A 21,859-nucleotide genomic window follows, 5' to 3' on the forward strand; every position below is an offset into this window, starting at 1 on the left:
CAACAACAAAAAAAAAAAAAAAAAAAAAAAGAAAAGAAAAGAAACAAGGAAAAAAAAAAGAAAAAAAAAGAAAAAAAAAATGGGCATTTCCTTGCGCTAAAGCTCCAGGAAGCATGGAGTGAGCTTGAGTATGTCCTATGAAACATGGAGCTCTATGTTGACATATAAGTCTTTGAAGAAGGAGGAACTGCTGAAATAGTAAATCAGCATTTGTCCCTAAGACAGCAGTCTTTATAGTGGAAACACCATAAGTAAATATTTGCTGTCTGTCTATACATTAAAGGGGGAATATGGCAAATGCTGAAAAGCCATGATCTTTGTGCCCCTCCCCTCCCTCAACCTCCTCCTTCTCCTCCCCCCACCCTGTAACCCCAACACTGTTGTCCATGTCTCTGAGTCTCATCTTTATGTCCCACCTATGTATGAAATCATATAGTTCTTAGTTTTTTCTGATTTACTTCTTTCGCTCAGTATAATGTTATCAAGGCCCATCCATGTTGTTGTAAAAGATCCCATGTCATCATTTCTTATGGCTGAGTAGTATTTCATAGTATATATATACCAAAGCTTTTTAATCCACTCGTCCTCTGATGGACACTTGGGCTGTTTCCAGATCTTTGCTATTGTGAACAATGCTGCCATAAACATGGGAGTGCATTTCTTCTTTTCAAACAGTGCTATGGTGTTCTTGGGGTATATTCCTAAAAGTGGTATAGCTGGGTCAAAAGGCAGTTCAATTTTTAATTTCTTGAGGAATCTCCATATTGTTTTCCACAGTGGCTGCACCAGTCTGCATTCCCACCAGCAGTGCAGGAGGGTTCCCTTTTCTCCACATCCTCGCCAGCACTTATTCTGTGTTGTTTTATTGATGAGCGCCATTCTGACTGGTGTGAGGTGATATCTCATTGTGGTTTTAATTTGCATTTCTCTAATCATTAGTGATGTTGAACATTTTTTCATATGCCTATTGGCCATCTGTGTGTCCTCTTTGGAGAAGTGTCTATTCATTTCTTTTGCCCATTTTTGGATTGGATTGTTTGTCTTCCTGGTATTAAGTTTTACAAGTTCTTTATAAATTTTGGTTATTAACCCCTTATCAGACGCAATGTCAATTATATTCTCCCATTGTGTAGTTTGTCTTTTTATTCTGTTCTTATTGTCTTTAGCTATGCAGAAGCTTTTTAGTTTGATAAAGTCCCATTTGTTTATCCTGTCTTTTATTTCACTTGCCTGTGGAGATAAATCAGCAAATATATTGCTGCGATAGATGTCAGAGAGCTTACTGCCTATGTTTTCTTCTAAGATGCTTATGGTTTCACGGCTTACATTTAAGTCTTTTATCCATTTTGAGTTTATTTTTGTAAGTGGTGTAAGTTGGTGGTCTAGTTTAATTTTTTTGCAGGTAGCTGTCCAATTTTCCCAACACCATTTGTTGAAGAGGCTATCTTTACTCCATTGTATTTCCTTACCTCCTTTGTCAAATATCAGTTGTCCATAGAGCTGGGGGTTTATTTCTGGGTTCTCTGTTCTGTTCCATTGATCTATATGCCTGTTCTTATGCCAGTACCATGCTGTTTTGAGTACAATGGCCTTATAATATAACTTGATATCCGGAAATGTGATCCCTCCCGCTTTATTCTTCCTTTTCAAGATTGCTCAGGCTATTCGTGTTCTCTTTTGGTTCCATATAAATTTTTGGAATATGTGTTCTATATCTTTGAAGTAAGTCATTGGTATTTTAATTGGTATTGCATTGAATTTATAAATTGCTTTGGGTAATATAGACATTTTAATGATGTTTATTCTTTCTAACCATGAGCATGGTATATGCTTCCACTTATTCGTATCTTCCCTGATTTCTTTTATCAATGTTTTATAATTTTCCGAGTACAAGTCTTTAATCTCCTTGGTTAGATTTATTCCTAGGTACTTTATTTTTTTGGTTGCAATGGTAAAGGGGATCGATTCCTTGATCCCTCTTTCTGACAGTTCATTATTAGTGTATAAAAATGCCTCTGATTTCTGACTATTGATTTTATATCCTGCCACCTTGCCGAATTCATTTATCAGGTCTAGTAGTTTTTTGATTGAGACTTTAGGGTTTTCTATATACAATATCTTATCATCTGCAAATAATGATAGTTTTACTTCTTCTTTTCCAATTTGGATGCCTTTTATTTCTTTTTCTTGTCTGATTGCAGTGGCTAGGACTTCCAGAACTATGTTGAATAAGAGTGGTGAAAGGGGGGCACTCCTGCCTTGTTCCTGATCTTAAGGGGATTGCTTTTAATTTTTGCCCATTGAGTATGATGTTGGCTGTGGGTTTGTCATAGATGGCCTTTATCATGTTGAGGTATGTTCCCTGTATTCCCACTTTGCTGAGAATTTTGATCATGAATGGGTGCTGGATTTTATCAAATGCTTTTTCTGCATCTATTGAAATTATCATGTGGTTTTTCTCCTTTCTTTTGTTTATGTGATGAATCACATTGATTGATTTGTGAATATTGTACCATCCTTGCCTCCCCAGAATAAATCCCACTTGATCATGGTGTATGATTTTTTTCATATATTGCTGGATCCGGTTTGCTAATATTTTGTTGAGGATCTTTGCATCTAAGTTCATCAGGGATACTGGCCTATAATTTTCATTTTTTGTGTTGTCTTTGCCTGGTTTTGGAATCAGAATTATGCTCGCCTCATAAAAGGAGTTTGGAAGTCTTCCTTCCTCTTGAATTTTTTGAAATAGCTTGAGAAGGATAGGAGTTAGTTCTTTGAATATTTGGTAGAATTCACTTGTGAAGCCATCAGGCCCAGGACTTTTCTTTTTTGGGAGTTTTTTGATAGCTGTTTCAATCTCATTTGTTGTAATTGGTCTGTTTAGGTTTTCTGATTCTTCCAGATTGATTTTTGGAAGATTATATGATTCAAGGAATTTGTCCATTTCATCTAGGTTGTCTAGTTTTTTGGTGTACAGTTCTTTATAGTATTTTCTTACAATATTTTGTATTTCTGTTGTTTCAGTTGTTATTTCTCCACTCTTGTTTCTAATTTTATTTATTTGAGTCCTCTCTCTTTTTTTCTTGGTGAGTCTCGTTAAAGGTTCATCGATCTTGTTTACCTTTTCAAAGAACCAGCTCCTGGTTTCATTGATCTTCTGTATTGTTTCTTTAGCCTCTATGTCATTTATTTCTGCTCTGATCTTTATTATTTCCTTTCTTCTACTAGCTCTGGGCTTTACTTGCTGTTCTTTTTAGAGTTCTTTTAGATGCAGGGTTAAGTTGTTTATTTGAGCTTTTTCTAGCTTCTTGAGGTATGCCTGTAAAGCTATAAACTTTCCTCTCAGGACTGCTTTTGCTATGTCCCATAAATTTTGAGTTGATGTATGCTCATTATCATTTGTTTCTAGGAATTTTTAAATTTCTTCTTTGATCTCGATGTTAACCCATTCGTTATTTAATAACATGCTATTTAGTTTCCAAGTGTTTGAGTGTTTTTCAATTTTTCTATTTTGGTTGATTTCTAGTTTAATGCCATTGTGCTCAGAGAAAGTGCTCGATATGATTTCAATCTTCTTAAATTTGTTGAGACCACTTTTGTGCCCTAACATGTGGTCTATTCTAGAGAATGTACAAACTGAGGTCACCGGTTCGAAACCCTGGGCTTGCCTGGTCAAGGCACATATGGGAGTTGATGCTTCCAGCTCCTCCCCCCTTCTCTCTCTCTGTCTCTTCTCTCTCTCTCTCTCTCTGTCTCTCCCTCTCCTCTCTAAAATGAATAAATAAAAAAATAAAGTAAAAAAATAAAAGAGAATGTACCATGAGCGCTTGAAAAGAATGTATATTCTGCTGTTTTAGGGTGAAAGGTTCTGAAGATATCTATTAAATCGAGTTGATCTAATATGTCCTTTAAGTCTGCTGTTTCTTTGTTAATTTTCTTTCTTGAGGATCTATCTAATGATGTTAATGGGGTATTGAAATCCCCTACTATTATAGTATTGCTGTTGATCTCACCCTTTAAGTCCATCAAAGTCTGCTTTATATATTTAGGTGCTCCTATATTAGGTGTGTAGATATTTATAATGGTTATATCTTCCTTTTGGATTGCTCCTTTTATCATTATGTGGTGACCTTCTTTATCTCTAACTATGGTCTTTGTTTTAAAGTCCATTTTGTCTGATATAAGTATTGCTACCCCAGCTTTTTTTTATTTCCATTTGCGTGAAATATTTTTTTCCATCCTTTTATCTTCAGTCTGTGTGCATCTTTTGATTTAAGGTGTGTCTCTTGTAGATAGCATATGTATGGGTCCTGTTTTCTTATCCACGCAGTTACACTATGTCTCTTGATCAGATCATTTAATCCATTAACATTTAAGGTTATTACTGATATGTAATTGTTTGTTGCCATTTTTTTCTTTAAAACTGTATTCCTCTTTTGCTATATTCTTATTTTCCTTTGATCTGTTCACAACAGGTCCCTTAGCATTTCTTGCAGCCTTGGTTTGGTTGCAGTGAATTCCTTGAGGTTTTTTTTGTCTGTAAAGCTTTTTATTTCTCCTTCAATTTTAAATGATAGCCTTGCTGGATAAAGTAGTCTTGGTTGTAGGTTCTTGTTCTGCATTACTTTGAATATTTCTTGCCATTCCCTTCTGGCCTCAAGTGTTTCTGTTGAGAAGTCAGAAGTCATCCTTATGGGGGCTCCTTTGTAGGTGATAGTCTTTTTTTCTCTAGCAGCTTTTAATATTTTCTCTTTATCATTTAGCTTTGGTATTTTAATTATGATGTGTCTTGGTGTTGGTTTCTTTGGGTTTCTCCTTAATGGAGTTCTCTGTGCTTCCTGAACATGTGAAATGTTTCCCTGCCTTAATTGGGGGAAGTTTTCCACTATAATATGTTTGAACAAAGTCTCTATCCCTTGTTCTTTCTCTTCTTCTTCAGGAACCCCTATGATGCGGATGTTATTTCTCTTCATGTTATCACAGAGCTCTCTTAGAGTTTCCTCAGACTTTTTGAGTCTCTTTTCTTTTTTCTGCTCTGCTTCCGTGCCTTTATTTATCGTGTCCTCTAACTCGCTGATTCTATTCTCTGCTTCATCCATCCTGCTTTTAATTCCTTCCATTGTATTCTTTATTTCAGATATTGTATTTGTCATTTCTGACTGATTCTTTTTTTATTATTTCAATGTCCTTTTTTATATTTGTTATCTCTTTATTTAGGTTTTCGTAATGGCCATCTATGGTTGTTCTAATGTCTTTGAGCATCCTGACAATTGTTATTTTAAACTCTGCATCTGGTAATTTGGTTATATCTGATTCACTTAGGTCCTTTTCTGGGGATTTCTCTTGGTTTATTTGTGTTGTATTTCTCTGCCTCCGCATTTTCTCTTCACGGGAGTGGCTGTGATCACGCGCTCTGGTGCACAAGCATTGGTGGCCTTAGCCTTTGCCCTGCCCCCGTGTGTGACATTATGCTCGGTCCTGAGGGCACTGGCGAGCACCTTTGCTCAGCTGCGGGTCTCTGCCTGTTTCTGGCCCTTGAAGGAGGAGCCCACTCGCGGAACGGCTGCTAGCCTTGGCTTTACCGCCAGGCAGGACTGCGCGCCCAAGCTCAGCTCAGTTGTGGAACTCCGCCTCTTCTGGGCTTTTGGCTCCACCCCCGTGGGAGGAGCCGGCTACCAAGTCAGACCGCAAGTCTGGGTTGCATGGGCGGGGCAAGGCTGTGCTCCTGTGCCCTTGCTCAGGGGCTGGTCTCCACCCTTTCCAGGGTTCCCACCCTTCTCCTGTAGGCTGGATTACAGGCTGCTGGCAGCTGAGCTTGACTGCTTTTGCACGGCCCCTTCACCCCAGCCGGGCAAGATTGAGCTCACACCTGAGCCCAGTGGTGGCCAGCTGGCTTCTGCCCCTGCCAGCAGAACTGCGCTTTTGTCTCCCACTGCTGCCCACCCTCCGGCGAACCCTCAGCCGCGTGGGTGCGGGCACCGCAGCTCGGACCCTAAGACTCACTACTGTAGACCCAAAAGCTCCCTCCTTCTATGCGACTGCTCTGAGTGCTGCGGGGGAGCTTGTTTGGCTGCTCTCCTGCTTCCCTTTGCTGGTATTGCTGTTTCCGGGGGAAATATTCACTTCAGCTTTGGGGAGTGACTCGTCCTGGGGGTTAGGGTGGCTATCTCCCAAAATGTTTCTCCCTGTGCCTCCTAGATTACACTCTCTTCCTGTTACTCTGGTCCTCTCCTCTCTCCCTGTCCCCAGGAGCCCCAGGTGAGTGGTTGTGAGAGAGATGTTCTGTGTGGTCCCTTTAAGAAGGATCCTGGGTCTGAGAAATCAGACTCTTTCTCACAAACAGTATCCTGACTTGTTTCCAGCTAAATGCTGTCCTTACGCCTCTTCTGGGCCCTGGGGCTGCAGGCTGGGGCTTTGTTCCTGGGGCTCAGGACCCTTCCCCCTCTGCTAAACTCACTTCCCGCCACACGAGTCTCTCCCTGCTGCCGTTCGCTCAGGGGAACTAGGCAGCCCTCTCCGCGTTTCCGCTTTTTCTACCAGTCTCGGTGTGGCTTCTTCAGTATTCCTTGGTTGAAGAGTCCTCTTAGTTTAGTCCAAAGTTGGTTTTTCCAGATGATAGTTCTTAAAATTAGTTTGTAATCCACTTCGGTTCTGGGAGGTAGATGTTGGTACGTCTGCCTACTCCAGCGCCATCTTGTCTCTCCCCATTTCCCAACTTTCTACAACAGTTTCACCACCACCCAGTCTCTCAGGCACTGGCATGTATTTTAGGTTTCATGATAACAACACACTACTTTTGGCACCAGACTCTCTGTGTCAGCGTTTGCTACAACAATACTGCATAACAAATGACCCCATCAGTTCCAGTGGTTCAGGGACACCACTGTTTGTTATCACTCCCTCAGCAGTTTGTGGTGTCAGACATAGGCACTTCTTAGGCTGCAGGGGTTCTGGTCAGCCTGTCCTCTCACTCCAGGACCCGTGTGAGCGAGGCAGCAGCTCCTGGGTATTTTTTTCCTGTATGCCTCTGAGACTTCTGCTCAGAACTGTCCCACTGTCCCTTCAGCCAACATTCTGCTGGTCATAGCAAGTCACATGCCAAGCTATAGCACCAGGGCAGGGAAGGAAGGAAGAATTGGGAGCTATCAGCGACAGGATTGGCGAAAGGATTTAGGCAAAGTTAACACAAGACAAGCTTTTGCAGAGACATGGGCTCCAAGCTACCTCCTGTCCAGATCCGCTGCTGTGAGGTGGGAGTTCAGGGCTAGGCCAGCCTGGCGCTGCCACCTTCGAGTCCTTACAGAGTGACTCAGCAGGCCATTCCCCAGCATCCCCAAATTGCAGCTCTTCCTGCTGTGAAGTGTGGTGAGGGCTCTGCTTGGAGACAAACAGTATCTGTCTGCAAAATTCCTGCTTTATGAGATATGATGACAGACATACTTCTTAAGGCTTTGTCTTCCTTCTGTCTGAACTGCCAGAGAGGCACCAAGTCCAGTGTGGTTCCCTATCGTGAAGCTCACATCTCAAGGGAGAAGCTGGATGTGGGCAGCAGAGGAGCAGGTACAGGCTGAGGCCTAAGGCACCCAATCACAGAGAACTGGACTAAATCTTGAGCATAGAGAAGCCTCCCTCGCCATCTTCAGTCAGATCAGGATGAGGATCTCAGTGATGGCAGACGATGAGATGTCCCTGCCCGCAGAGCTTGAAGGGTCTAGAACAGTCCCACAACAGTCGTGACAACTCCTGGGCCACCGTTTCCACCCTGGCTTCATATGGCTTCATGTTGGACACACTGTCTGCAAAAGGCTGATTATGGTCCCAAATCATGTTCATGTCCTAATTCCCACAGCCTGTAAATGAAACCTCCTTTAGAAAATGGTCTTTGCAGATGTTATCTCAGGTGTCAAGGTGAGATCATCATGGATTATCTGGCAGACCCTAAATCCAATGACAAGTATCCTTGTAAGAGGAAGGCAGGAGGAGATTTCAGACGAGAGAAGACGCAGACACAGAGGTGAAGCCATGTTGAGATGGAGGCAGAGGTGGAGGGCTGTAGCTATAAGCCAGGGATGCCTGGAGCCCCCAGAGCTGTAAGAGGTAGGAATGTCCCTCCTTGAGAGGCATCAAGATCTTGCAGCCTATGCCAAGACCTTGATCTTGGACTTCTGGCTTCCAGACTTTAAGAGAAGAAATTTCTATTTTCTTAAGCCTCCAGTTTGTGGTGATTTGGTATGGCTGCTACAGGACACTGATATGCCATTTTATTAATCCTATAAATACCTTTGTGGTAGACATTTGATGCCCATTTTACAGATGGAGAAATGGAGGTCCAGAGTTTAGATAATTTGCCTGGGGCCCTGGCCAAGTGGTGAAGCAGAACCCAGCCTTCTTCCAGTGCCTGTGCTTGGACCAAAGCAACAGATCAAAGTGAAGCTCTCTGAGAGAGGGGCTGGAAGTCCGACTGTCGTGAAGGAGCTGGAATCACTGCAGAACTGCAGAGGAAGCGTGCTCCACACTGTGCCTTGCTATGGAGTGCCCATGCTGGGAACTCCTTGGTGCAGAGTTGATTAGAATTCTCTCCTCCGCACATTTATCTGGAGGCTGGGCCTCCCCAGCAGCTCTGCTTCTGGCCAGGGACACCAAGTCCTCACCTGTCTGGTCACTGAGAGGGACCTTGGCAGGAGTGCAAAGGCCCGGCAGGGAGCCCAGAGATCAGCCTGGGCCTGAGGCCACCAGAGACAGAGGTGGTTCTTGCCTGGTGTACCATGGGTTTCAACACAAGGCGCTTCCGTTTCTTTTCAGCAGAGAAAAACAACAGAAAGATGGCAGCAGCCCAGCAGCAGCCAGTTTGCCCTGGGCCTGCAGGGGTGGGGCAGCTTGAGTCCTGTTGGACCTGACCTAGTCAAAGGGAGCAGTCCTTGAAACTAGGTCTGGGAGAATTCTGGGGCTGTGACCTTGGCAGGACAGAGTACACTGGGGCAGGAGTGCTGGGCAGGTAGGCTGAAGTGACAGGGAAGTTCTTTCCTGATTGCCTCGACCTTCTTAGTGAAACAGGAAACAACGATCTCTCACTTGCATAATGTGCTGAGCAGGCTCAGGATCTCATGCCTCCCCCGCAGTCCAGAACAGTAACGCTCACAAATGCAGCTTGATTGGAGAAATATGACAGCATCCACTAATTTGTTTTAAATGAGACAAACACAGAGCCTGTGTGCTGCTGTCTGCCCTGGGGCTCTGGCACTGAGGGCAGCTGTGACATTCTTGCTGAGCAAAGGAGAGCCCAGCACAGTAGGGGTAGGTATGAGCCCCCTGGATGTGCTCCAGGGCCTCTGAGGAGCATCTGTCTTAGAGACTCTGCCCCAGTTTTAACCATCTGTTGGTGCTTGTGGAAAATAAGTTTGGAATGGCTTTGGTCACAGCCCATGGAAGTTGCCATTGCATTGTTTTTAAAAGTATTCGTGATGAATATTTCATACTGTGCTTCAAGTGGGGCAACACCCGTCAGCCACTGGGTGTGTGGTTCAGCCCTTCTGAGACACATCAGCAGAACCCAGAAAGACATGAGTTTTGGGGAACCCTCAGTGACTCTGCTCCTGTTGTCCTGTGTAGGACAGGCATGTGTATGTTCGTGCTCTCCCTTCAGAACGAAGCCCCTGTCCCCCAGGACTCTGCACATCTCCAGCAGGCACATGGTCACAGCTTTTTGTTTTTTTTTTAATCAAGCTAAGGCCAACTTGGAGTTGCATTTTCTTGGGATGGTAGAAACGTGAATCTCAGCCACTGGGGAGACATCGTTCCCGGTCTTGATGAACGTCTTGACCCTGTGCCTTCTGGCCCGTGTGCTTGTCCTCTGAAGCCACCCTTTCCCTGGTGGGAACCAGGACACGTTTCTCAGTCAAGTCCTTTCTCTGTGAGGCCACATGTTTCAAATTCATCACCCATACCTGTAAACAGCTTTTTGACCATGTCGCTCTCTGTGCTTTTTTGCTTATAGGGAACTTTCTGGACAGGGGTCTGTGCCCATTTCTTATGGGTTTGTCCCAAGCCTCCAAACAATATCCGGCCCCCAGTCAGATAACGGTAAGAAGCCAGATAACAGATCGTAGCCTCTCACTGTGCACCACATAGGTTGTCCCATGCTCACCATGCCCCTCTATACATGGCCATAGTATTATACAAATACACATATACACTACACAGATGGTCACTTTGGAAATAAGGAAACTAAGTCTGGATGAATGTTCATAGTAATATATCTCATAACTTGTAGGCTTGACACTTTAACTCAGGTCTCGTGGGTTTCAAAACCCATTTTTTCAATCAGTATGGATACTGCCTTCTTTGAGCTTCTGGAGTCCTAACACACATAGTACATACCCACACACATCTGTCTCTACCCATCTGTCCTGTGTCTCCATTTGTCTATCTATGCACAATATCTATCTATCTATCTATCTATCTATCTATCTATCTATCTATCTATCATCTATCTAATCTATCATCATCATCTATCTATCTTCCAGCCAGCAGCCAGCCAGCCAGTCCATCATCTATCTATTCACTTATCTACCCAATGAGAGATGAACACAAACACCCTTCAGTCCTTGCATGTATTGCATCTGCCTGGCCCCAAGCCTCACTCGCCCCTGTATTTGCTCCAGCACACACCTTGGCTGCACCTGCCCCTGTCTTGCTGCCCTGGGAAGAGCTCCCTGCCAGCTCTCAGGATGGTGTTCCTTCCCTGCTGGCCCTGCTGCCTACCAACAGAATTAGGGTCTCCCTGTGAAAGAACTTCGCTTAGGTTCCTATTTCCTACCTTTTAACATCAAAAAGATCATCAACTCTAAGCCATGTAAAATGTACCAACCTGAGCAGCCCCTCTGCAACCCCGCTAGAGGTGGAAGCAGGGAAGCAGAGTTACAGTCACTGAAGCGAGGAGACCCGTCACTTCTCATTTTATGCCCACACTAAGGGACGAGGCTGGGAGGGAATTCCGTCAGCCTGGCTGAGCTAGACCTTTCAGGATGAACATGTAGGCCATGTTCCAGGTCCTGGATCCTGGCCGAGAGTCCGGGTGGAGATGGGATTGCTGAGGATGGCGATGGGTGGGTGGCTCCTTTAGATGAGTTAAAACATAGACACATGGCTTTAGTCCCATCTTTAGGTTATAATAAACACCTGAAGTCAGCCTCATTCCTGGAAAGAAGGTACCTTCACTTTTCTGGTGCAGAGCAAAAGTAAAGTAATTTCTTTTGATGTTCTGGCCTTTAGATGAGTTTCTGGTCTGGTGGAGTTCCCCTACCCCTCTTCCTTACTCCAGCCTATGCTGACAGCTGCCCACAAAGCGTGTCTCTCTGCAAAGTCCTCAGAAGTGGGCTTAGAGTGCAGGCAGGGAGCCAGGCAGCTGAGGAATGTCCCCTTTCTGGTCACACCCTCCCTGTCCACTCTTCTTACACTCCTATCCTGCCGAGGGATGTAGATATCCAGGCACTGAGGCACAGGTTGGGGGGAGACACAGGGACTGGCCCTGGGCAGGCCATCGCTGGGCTGTAAGCCAGCTGTGGGGCACTTTCATAGGGCCAGGGCTGTGTGCAGTGGGGGTAAAACAGGTGTTGGGGGACATTGGCTTCCCCTCCTGGGGCCTGGCAGGGAGCTGAGTCCACAAAAGCCACGTACCAGAGGCCTGCAATGGCTGAGTGAAGATCGTGTTGTGGTACCAATGCATGGCCTGGGCAACCCTACCACAGATAGGATGGTCAGGAGCCTGTAGGAAGGGGCAAAGGCAGCAGAACTTACAGGATGTTCCAGCTGCAATTGGAATGGGAGGCCTAAGCATTTCCTTCTGGGGTCTGTAGGACCGCAGCCCACCAGGTCATTGGCTCTTCGGGCTGTCAGGGAGAGGTCAGGCTCCTCCTTGGGATGGATGCCATGGTCAATGCCATTTTGAGACCATGACCCTAGAATGGGGCACCTGGAACTCCTGATGAAGTTCCCAAGCAGAAGGGGAGGTGAGACTAACAGTGTCAACTCCACAGGAGCAGGATGACATCAACTTTCAATCATTTGTGACCAACCTTGATTATACAGTCATGTCCAAGGCTGAATGGATCTATGGGAGCTGGAACCTTCTGGAACATGGTCCCCATGCCAGGTGGGGCCCTGGGCAGACTTCGGGCCCTGTCTGTACATTGAGATGGGATGGCTGTGTGAGGTTCCTGCTTGGGATGATTTGATGCTCTGTGTACATGCTGTGGTCAGAATCCATCAGAACTAGACTCCAAATGCCTCCTTGGACCATGTGCTTCATGAGTATGCACAGTGCCAGTGAGCCCAACCCTGTGCATGTGTGCACGTGTGTGTGCATATGTGTGGATGTGCATATAATAAAATGCTTCAAAGAAAAAGCAGCCCAGGAGCACACGGGTTGGAGGGGATCTGGGCTGTGCTGGGGTCCCTCCTGGGACTGTGTGTGGGTGGGTGGGTCTGAAGTACAGGAAGAGCCTGCTGCCCCAGGAGTGTATGGGGGCAGCAGTATATGGGGGATGCTCTTTCTCACATACTTTATTTCCTGTTTTAACACATGTGAATATCCTGAAATAAAATACTTAACTCCCCATGAGACTGAGCAGGTTTGTTAGGATCAAAACCCTCCCCCTGCTTCTTGTCCTGGAGATGTGGGATACTTCCCTGGCCTTGGGGTCCTGTCTTCCCCCAGCAGTCCCTGCACAGGGATGTGTCCACAGACCAAGGATGGACACCTCCATCCTTTGTCATCCCGCTAATTTTTTCTTTTTTTTTACAGAGACAGAGAGAGAGAGAGTCAGAGAGAGAGGGATAGATAGGGATAGACAGACAGGAACACAGAGAGATGAGAAGCATCAATCATTAGTTTTTCGTTGCAACACCTTAGTTGTTCATTGATTGCTTTTTCATACATGCCTTGACCACGGGCCTTCAGCAGACCGAGTAACCCCTTGCTCGAGCCAGGTACCTTGGGTCCAAGCTGGTGAGCTCTGCTCAAAGCAGATGAACCCACGCTCAAGCTGGCGGCCTTGGGATATCGAACCTGGGTCCTCCGCATCCCTGTCCAACGTTCTATCCACTGCGCTACCGCCCGGCCAGGCTGTCATCCCGCTTTGAGGTGAAGTCTTTCCTATGACATGCTCAGGCCCCCAGGCTTACCCCTTCCTCCCAGTCCTTCTCTGGACCTCTGCAGGGGGTACTCTAGGATCCAGGGGACCTGGCACTGTGCAAGTCAAAGGTTGAAGGGTTTCAACAGAGGCCCTCATTGCCCCGGGGAAGTCCTGAGCTGGACACTCTTCTAGTGGCCGAAATCAGCATTCTCTCCCAGCCAGTTCTTGGGAGTCAGGCAGGTCTTGCTTTGTGCCCATGTGGGCTCAGCCTGTGCATGTCCTAAAACCATCCTAAAATTTCTTGGTAGCATAAGTTTCTGCCTGGAAAAGGACCTAGGAGGAAGCTGGGATCTTCAGAGTCCAGGATAGAGCAGAGGCTAAGGAGGCTGGGGCTGCACAGAGACTTTTAGGGGGCCCAGGAGCCGATGAAGGGTGGACATGAGTGGTCCATGTAGAACAGAGTCCACAGACTATGAGACAGGGCTGAAGTTATGAGGTGGGGGTGGGGTGGAGGACTGGCTCTGCCTGGTTCTCATGAATTCTCAGTCTCCACACTTTACAGGGCTGCCATGTGAGGAAGGACACCTACTCTGGCATCATTACTGTCCCTGGGCCCTGGGTAGGCCTGTCCTTGCACAGCTCAGGAGGAGATCCTGGAGGCCCCATGTCCCAACTAGACCATGAGGAAGGATGATTACATAGTAGAGGAGCCACACAGCCTGTTGCCAATGTTGGCCGAGCCTACCATCTGCCCTCACTCAACTCAGTGACAAGCATGAAGGCATCAACAGTCCTAGAGCGTCCTGGGTGGACACTACCCAAGAGCCTGTCCTCTTCTGAGCCTGAGCATCTTACAAGGGAAAGCACCATTGATGAGGGCAGAGGATCTGACTGGGGGAAGCAGGCCTGATGGGGTGGGGCAGGAGATGCAGAGATTAGTGGGGTTCAGGTCAGGGTGGGAGGGAGTTTGACCTGCTGGGGTCAGGACCCAGAAACACTCTAAGAATTGTGGGAGTTACTCACCTTGGGCATGAGGAGCAAGGTACAGAAGAATGGTGAGTAAGGGTATGACCTGCTTCCTAGGCTGGGTATGGCAGTTTGGGACCCTAGCCCCATTTTAAGCTGTATTAGGGTTACTCAGGAACTTGCTGGGTTGTGGGTCCTGCAGCCTGGAGGATAGTGAGGAGGATGGGAGGGGCAGAGGGAGCCTGGGTAGAGGCAGGGTGTGGCCTTGGGGCAGAGGACTCACTTAGGCCTGGAGAAAGTGGGTACCTTCCACCTTCCATTCTTCCACAGGGAATGTGATATGGGTTGCAGGGTGGAACTCAGGCTGGTTTGGATTCAGCTGGTTTGGATGTCAGTGTGTTGTTCTTTGATGGAATTCAGGACCATGGTCTAGTGTCAGCCACACCATTGCCTGGCCAGGCAGGGGTGCAAGTGTGGCTCCTTCTGCAGTGCAGAGCTGGCCTAAGCTCCACACCCACCTAGAGCCCTGAGGAAGGAAGCCTGCTTGGAGCTGTGGGGTGGGATCTTGCCTCTGGGGTCCTCAGAGACCTAGACTTCACTTTGCTCCCAACAGGACCCTCCCTGGTTTCCCCAGAGCCCCTGCTGCACCCTATCCTTGGCCCCCTGTTGGGGTGTGCCCCTAACATCAACCGAAGACCTCCCCCAGGTCCTACAGTCTCTAACTGGAGGAAACTGGGGTCCTGGCTTTTTGAACATGACACCAGTTTGTTGTATTCTTTGCAGACACCCCTAGTGAGGATGAGAGATCCCAGGTCCCACTAGACCTTGGTCTGGGATGGGAAATGGGCTCTGGCCCATGTTAACCTAACTAGTGTTTTGTTCCTAAAATTCCAGAGTCAAATTTGAGGCCAAGCCAAATACTGTCTGCCTTTGGTAACTCTGAAACTTGGGCTCATCTTGAGAACATCCGAGTGAGGTAACCTGGGTGACCTGACTTAAGGGCACCTCCTTACCCTGGCTGGTTGGCCAAAGGACTGGGACCCAGAGTCACCCTGGAGGAATGTGCCCTCTGTTGGGTAGGGCCAGGGTGGGGTATGGGTGACAAATACTCCTCATGTCCTCACCATTTGGTGTCCCTTCCTGACTCCCCGGCCCCCAAGGATGATCCACACACACTAGCCAGAGAGTGCAGGTTGAGTGTCCTCAACCCACTAACCAGTAGTGCCCCCATGGTGTTTGGGGTCAGCCTCTGGGACAATCTGAGCAAATAGTCTGCAGTGAACCCAGATGTGCAGTGAAGGCCAGGCCCTGCCAGTGTAGACCAGCAATAGTGTAGGCCATGGGGGAGGGGGAGTCCTGCAGGTCCCTGTGCCATGGGGATTATGGCAAAACTCTAAGTGAGGTAACCAGCAGAGGAGATGCCACCTGGCCAGTGTACCCTGCATCCCTGTTCTATGGCTGCTCCATAGAGAAGACTTGGGGGGCAGCAGCCAGGAGAGAGATGCAGATTAGGGTCATGGGAAGGGGCGACTTCTGGAAATGTCCTGAGGTCCAGGTTGAAGATGGACAGAGGACCAGGAGTGGAATTTGTTCTCACTGAATCATGTTACACTACAGGGGAGCTCAAGGGTCAGAGGTGACCAAGTCCCCAAGTGCCTCCAGGGCCACCCTGTATTGGGCCACCCTACATTGGGCCACCACAGAACACTCGGCCTTGCCATCCCTGTGGGCTGGTCAGTTATGCTGGTCCTCAGGTGAGGGAGGAAGGATGGGTGTTCCTTCATTTACATGTGAGGAACCTGTGTTTTCAGGTTCAAAAGGAAGACTAGAGAGGTGTCCTTACTCCTGTGCCCTCAGCTCCCACTGCACCCCATCCGTCCCCCAACCTTGCTCCCTCTGGGGCCCTGTGTGGTGCTGCAGGGGTGGGAAAAGCACCTGGAACATGTCCTGTGTTTTCTGGGAAAGGGGCTGTGCCCTCCTCAGACCCTACTCCCTGATTTATGAGCTGGGAACCCTGCCTGCCCCATGCAGGATGTTTCCACTGCAAAGAGCACTTCACAGGCATCTGGATCAAATAATGGGCTGATAGTGCCTGTAAATCAGAGACCGACTGCTCTGGAAGGCAGTCATCAGCACTCACTCATTCCAGAGTGATGCACACAGCAGGGCTGTGGCTCCCTGAGACTCAATGTCTCCAAGAGGGAAGGGCCAGAGCCACTCACACACAGCCCTGCCCTGGAGGGGAGTGGGCAGAGGGGCTGGCACACCTCAAAGGGGCCAGAGTATGTTAGGATGGTGACCTCCTGCAGAGCACCTCTGAGCCAGCCCCTAAGTGTATGCTGTCCTTGTGGCCAAGCAGGCATGGCTGTGACCTCCGTGAGTCTGTCATCATCTTCAGGCCCCCATTTCTCCCTTGGTTCCTTGTGAGAACCCAGCAGAGACTGCCTGGAAGCCCCAGCTGGGACTGTGAGGGGAAGACAGCTCTCTAGGAAGGTCCAGGACACTGGGGACAGGGGACACGCAGTGACCTGGGCTTTGACCACTAGAAGTCTAGAGAGAGGAGACAGTGGGGAACCAGGGCAGCCTGACACAAGGTCTGCAGGTAGAAACAGCTTCCCTGCCTCCAGGTCCACCCACTGGCCTCCCCTCCAGGGACTTGAACCTGGTGGCCCTTAGGTCTAAGTTCTCCATGACGTGGTTTCCCCTAACAAATGAAAGCTCAAGTAGTGGGACCTAAGGGGCTGTTCTCAAGGCTTTGCTGTTCCTGATACAGACATTGTTCCAGAAGGCTGGGTCTCAGGGCATGCCCACTCACACATCAATCACCTCCCAAAACACTGTTCTAACCAGCACTGGATTGTGTGAGCAAATATTTTCAACTTCTCAGTTCTATGAATAATATAGAGATCGAATGTTCTGTTGCATTCAGTAAGGTGCTGAAACATTTATTTTTCTGTTCTCCTTTGCCACTTTCTGTGGGGTTGTCGGTTTTATTATTACTGAACTGTGGGGGTTCTTTTAATGTCATGAATAACCATGCTTGTGTTTGTTTACCTTGCAAGGGCTGGTTTCCAAGATGTTGATAAACATTTTACCTTTCTAATAGCGTTCACACAGAAGCCCTGAAATTTTATGTAACCAAAGTTGTCAACTGTCTTCTTTAAGGCTTTGAATCTGCATCCTGCCTGTCTGCTGGAGGATGTGCACATATGTTCTTGTTGTTCCCTCAGTGCTTTCATAATTATGCTTCTGTCTTTAATCTATTTGGGTTTATTTTGGGGTGTGGGGTGAGACAGAGTGGAACCGTTTTCCCACATCAAATCTTAGCTATCACGAGCCCCAGAGGACACAAATTATAGCATAGGGACTTGGAGCACAGGCTCTGGAGCCTGGCTTCCTGGGCTTCATCCAGGCCTTGCCTTTCATGACTGGGTGCTGGCCAATTGCTGAGCCTACACAAGCCTCAGTTTCTTCTTCTCCAAAAGGGTCTTGTATGGATTAAATGAGCACCACTGTGTGAAGTGCACGAGAGTGAACCTGATGGTCTGACAGAGCCTGTGCAAGTACTGGGTTCTCTCAGCCTCCAAGCAATTCCCAGACGCTGAGGCCTTCACCTCTTCCTGCTTCTCCTAGAAGACGGTGTGAGGGTAGGGATGGGAGGAGAGGGAACCCCACAGCCCCCAGGTGACTTGGCTAGAGTGAGACTAATACTTGTGCTTGGCAAGGTCCTCCTCACCCTGGAGACTTCGGGACAGCGATGACTTCACCAGGCTACTGAGGCTTCTGAGGAGGAAATAGCTGCATGAGGTCATGCCCAGCCAGGCTAGATAAACCCAGAGCCACCCCAAAAGCTAGAAGTAGACCTCAGGTTGTGCTTCAGCTGAGGAGGGAGCTCAGATCTGGGGTCAGAGGCAGGGATTCTCAGGTGGTTTGGACCCATGTCTGGGGGTTTCAGCATTTCACCTGTGAAAGGTGGACAGGTACCAACTGCCTGTGCTGAAAGGGAGACCTTCCCCACAGGCCAGTGGAGAGCCCTGGGGGCTGGGCCCTAGGGGCTGGGCCTTGGCAGCTGAAAGCATGTCCTCCTGAGGAATTCCATCTCAGTCTAGCCTGACTCTTCCTTCCTTCTACCCCTCACTTTGGCCTGTTGGGGCTGCTTCAGGCCGTCCCCCAACCCTGACCCTGCACGTAGCCCCTGGGTGTGTGACCCCTCTTCTTTCTGCTGCATCCTCTGCCATTCAACAGCCACTCTCAACCTGGTGCTCGCTTAAGGATGACGACCAGGGACCCCGGCTGCTCATCTGGGTCAACGTGTAAGGGGAGAGGTTAAGGAACATGTGAGTGGGAGCTGTGGGTGGTGAGCTGTGGGGACTGAGTCTGGACCCTCCTGGTCACTTCAGCCCATGGAGTTACCAGGTCAACCACCAAGGGCATTGGACTCGGCCAGGGGGCAGCAGCCACGGGTGCCTCCCACAGAGGAGGGGATGTGCTGGCCACCAATAGTGTCCTCAAGGCACTCCTTTTCAGGTTGGATGTTGCAGGTGAGTGCCCCGTAGGTCCCCTGGAAACCCTGTGTGTCCTCACGGTGGAAGGACTGGAGCAGGAACCACCTGAGGTGGCCGGTGCTGGGAGGTCAGCAACAGCTGTGGAGATACCGGGAATGTGCAGCAAGAATGCAAAGACAAGCACGTTCTTTCTCCAACCAGCGTGTGGAATTCTACAGAAGGAGATAATGCATAACTGCATTTCCTTCTCTTCAACATGAGTGCCACCCAAACCTGCCTCCCATTTCTCTTTATTAATTTTTGTGGGACTTTGGAGCTGAGAAGGGTAATTAATGTTGCTGAGCTGAGCATTGTTCCAACACTTTCCTGTAAGACAGATTAAAACAGAAGTGAATGTCTTCCTCATATAAAAAATACATAAATTAGTTAAAAATAGTTCTCAGAGTGGATATGATGATGTCGTGGCTGTCATAGAAAACACATGGATCAGGCTCAATCCACTAACAGGAAGGTGGAAACGGTGTCCACAGTCTTCTGGCTCCTCCCCAGGACTCAGGTCAGGCCGGTCCCTCTGACCTCATCTCTCAGAAGTGAAACCTCGGACTCTGGAGCTACTTGCTGGGTGTTTGTTTCCTGGTTCAGACCTTCTTCCCAACCACAGGAGCTGGCCTCATGTACACAGGCAAGGACATCCCTGGTCATCCTGGCCCAGGGACACTTGTTCCAGGTCAGAGTACAGCTGGTGGTTTTTCAGCTTGGTTGGCCTGGTGGGCCACCCATGCCTTCACTCTGGTAGGGAGGCATTGGTCATTGCCCCAAGTGCCTGGTTACAACAAGGCCTCTGGTTTACTTGTGATGAATAAGAGCTATGTGCTCACACAGACAATAACAAAAATGTCACACCCACCCTATACAGTCACCGGAAGCCCTGGGTGTCAGCATGGCTGACGATGACGCACCCTCAAAGCCTAGCTTCATCGACAGTAGCTGCTATGGTTCTTCCATCAGGAGAGGAGTGAGGCCATGAGCCCCAGAGCCTAGCAGCCATGAGCATGGCCTTTAGCTGTCACACAGTCTTCCGAGAGAAAGGCTCTGGCTCTGACACAGGTTACAAGAAGGGGACCAGGGACCTCAGGTCACTTTGGGGGATGAGGTCTGGTAAGTGTTTCCACAATATGAGCTTGAGGACACTTGACACTCACTGGCCACAGTCTCCCACTGATGGAGTGAGGGGTGGAGGGGAGGGCGACCAACACTAGCCAGTTAGCTGCAGACCTGGTGGCAAATCATCTCCTTGTGAGTTTAAGTCAGTGTTGATGTGAAGTGAGAGGTTACTGGAAGTTCCCCAAGGGGACATGTGAACCAAGTTGGCCACTGCCGTTCCCAGGGTTGAAACATTTCCCATGGAGCCTGTGCTGGGCAGGACCTCCTTCCTGAGCTTGAACTTGAAGGATGGGGCTTCTCATGGGCCCCTCCTGGGCACTGGCCGTGGAGGTGGGTGAAGTCCAGGTCATCCCAAGTTTTGTCCCCCACACATCTGGGCCAGCCTGGGTCCCGCCTCAATCAGGGATGTCACCTGCTGTCTGGCGGGGCCCTCTGAAGGTCAGGGGGAAGAGGAAGCTTGGCTGGGGAAGAGGCATGTTTGGAAACATGTCCCTCCCAGGAAATCCCCAAAACAGACACCTGTAGGGTGTCCCTAAAGAGTAGCTCAGAAGTTTAAAAGCAGTTTCTTTTCATATTTTGGAGCTAAAAAAAGTATTTCATAGGTTCTTAAAAACTTGCAGACCCTGTGCTGTGACCTGCAGGGTATGATGGCTAAATCTAGGAGGTTCCAGCCCTGCCCTCCTGGTGAGAGGCCTTCAGAGGGAGAGGACAGCCTGCCCTGGTTCTCTTGGCCAGCTTGAAACTGGAGTAGGAGAAACAGGAGTCCAGCCCCTGCCTTCATCACAAACACACGTGTACACACATTCACATATGAGCACACTGATGCTCATGAATGTGTGCATATGCACACACATACCCATGTGATCACACACCCATGTACATATCTTCTCATAAGTGCACACTCTTGTGCACATCTATGGGTGGGCACATGGATGTAGGTAAAGATACATATCTACCTATTGCACACATGTGCACATGGATGCATGCATACATGCACATGTGTGGTGTCAGGAGGCCAGGGGAAGGTCTTGTTCTTCTCTATGTCTCCAACCCCCTCACCTCTCCTGAGACTCAGCAGGTACTCACTGGCTATTGGCCACATGGGTGAGTGCAAGACACAGGGGCAGGCACTGAGACCTGTGTGCCACAGGCCTAGAGACAGTGGTTCTCAATAGCTGGGCTGGAGGGGTGGGCTTGGAGGGGTGGGCTCAGAGGGCTGTAGCCTGCCTTGGCTGTGCCAGGCACTCTCATGAACCAAGTGGGCAGCTGAGATTCAGAGAGTTCCCAGGATGTGGAGGTTTAGCTGTGCATCCCAGGGAGGAGCAGACCTGTGTTCTTCGTGTCCCCTTGGTCCTGTCACCTGCCCCTCCCTGTCCTCTGCATAGTTCAGAGTCACCATACAGGCCGGGTGTGTCCTTCAGCAAGCACCTGCTTTTGATTAAATCAGACCCTCCTCTACCTTGTCTCCAGGCCAGGACTGGGTTTCTGGTCTATTATTCCTTGTGCTGCAAGGTGCTTTCCCTACTACGGTTGTTGATACATTCACTGGATTGAATGTAGATGTTTAGTTTCTTGCCCTTGACTTCCTCACTCTTCCCCAGGCTTCTGAATCCAAACATCGTGAATGGTCTGAGCTTTGGGGAGGGCATCTGTGCCTGGCTGCCAGACATAGAGGTCATTTTCAGGGATGCGACTACCCTTAAATACTCCAAGTCCAGGTACCTGGATCTAGGCCGAGATTGTGGGTGAGGAAGAGCTATGGGGTACACACACACAGGGTTTGGCCAACTGAGGGCAGTGCCCTGGTTGGCCAGTGTTTGTATGGTGCTGGGGCCCCTTTGCGTCTGTAGCTGGCTACAGAGCCACTGACTTCTCCTCCCATCCCTCATGTTGAATGGTGTCAGGCAGGGCAGGTGCTGGAATCTGCTCCTGGTCAGCCCTCCCCATTCTCACCTGTATGGCCCTTCCTGTGCCTGGTCTCAGGCAAGAGCCGGCCCTGCCCTCCCTGCCCTGCAGTGGGAACATGTGTTTGAGCTCATTAACAAAAGGCCTCATTCTTCTCAGGTCTCATCATGTGGGGAGTGCATGTGG

Source organism: Saccopteryx bilineata, chromosome 6, assembly GCF_036850765.1.
Source record: "Saccopteryx bilineata isolate mSacBil1 chromosome 6, mSacBil1_pri_phased_curated, whole genome shotgun sequence".
Classification (NCBI taxonomy): Eukaryota; Metazoa; Chordata; class Mammalia; order Chiroptera; family Emballonuridae; genus Saccopteryx; species Saccopteryx bilineata.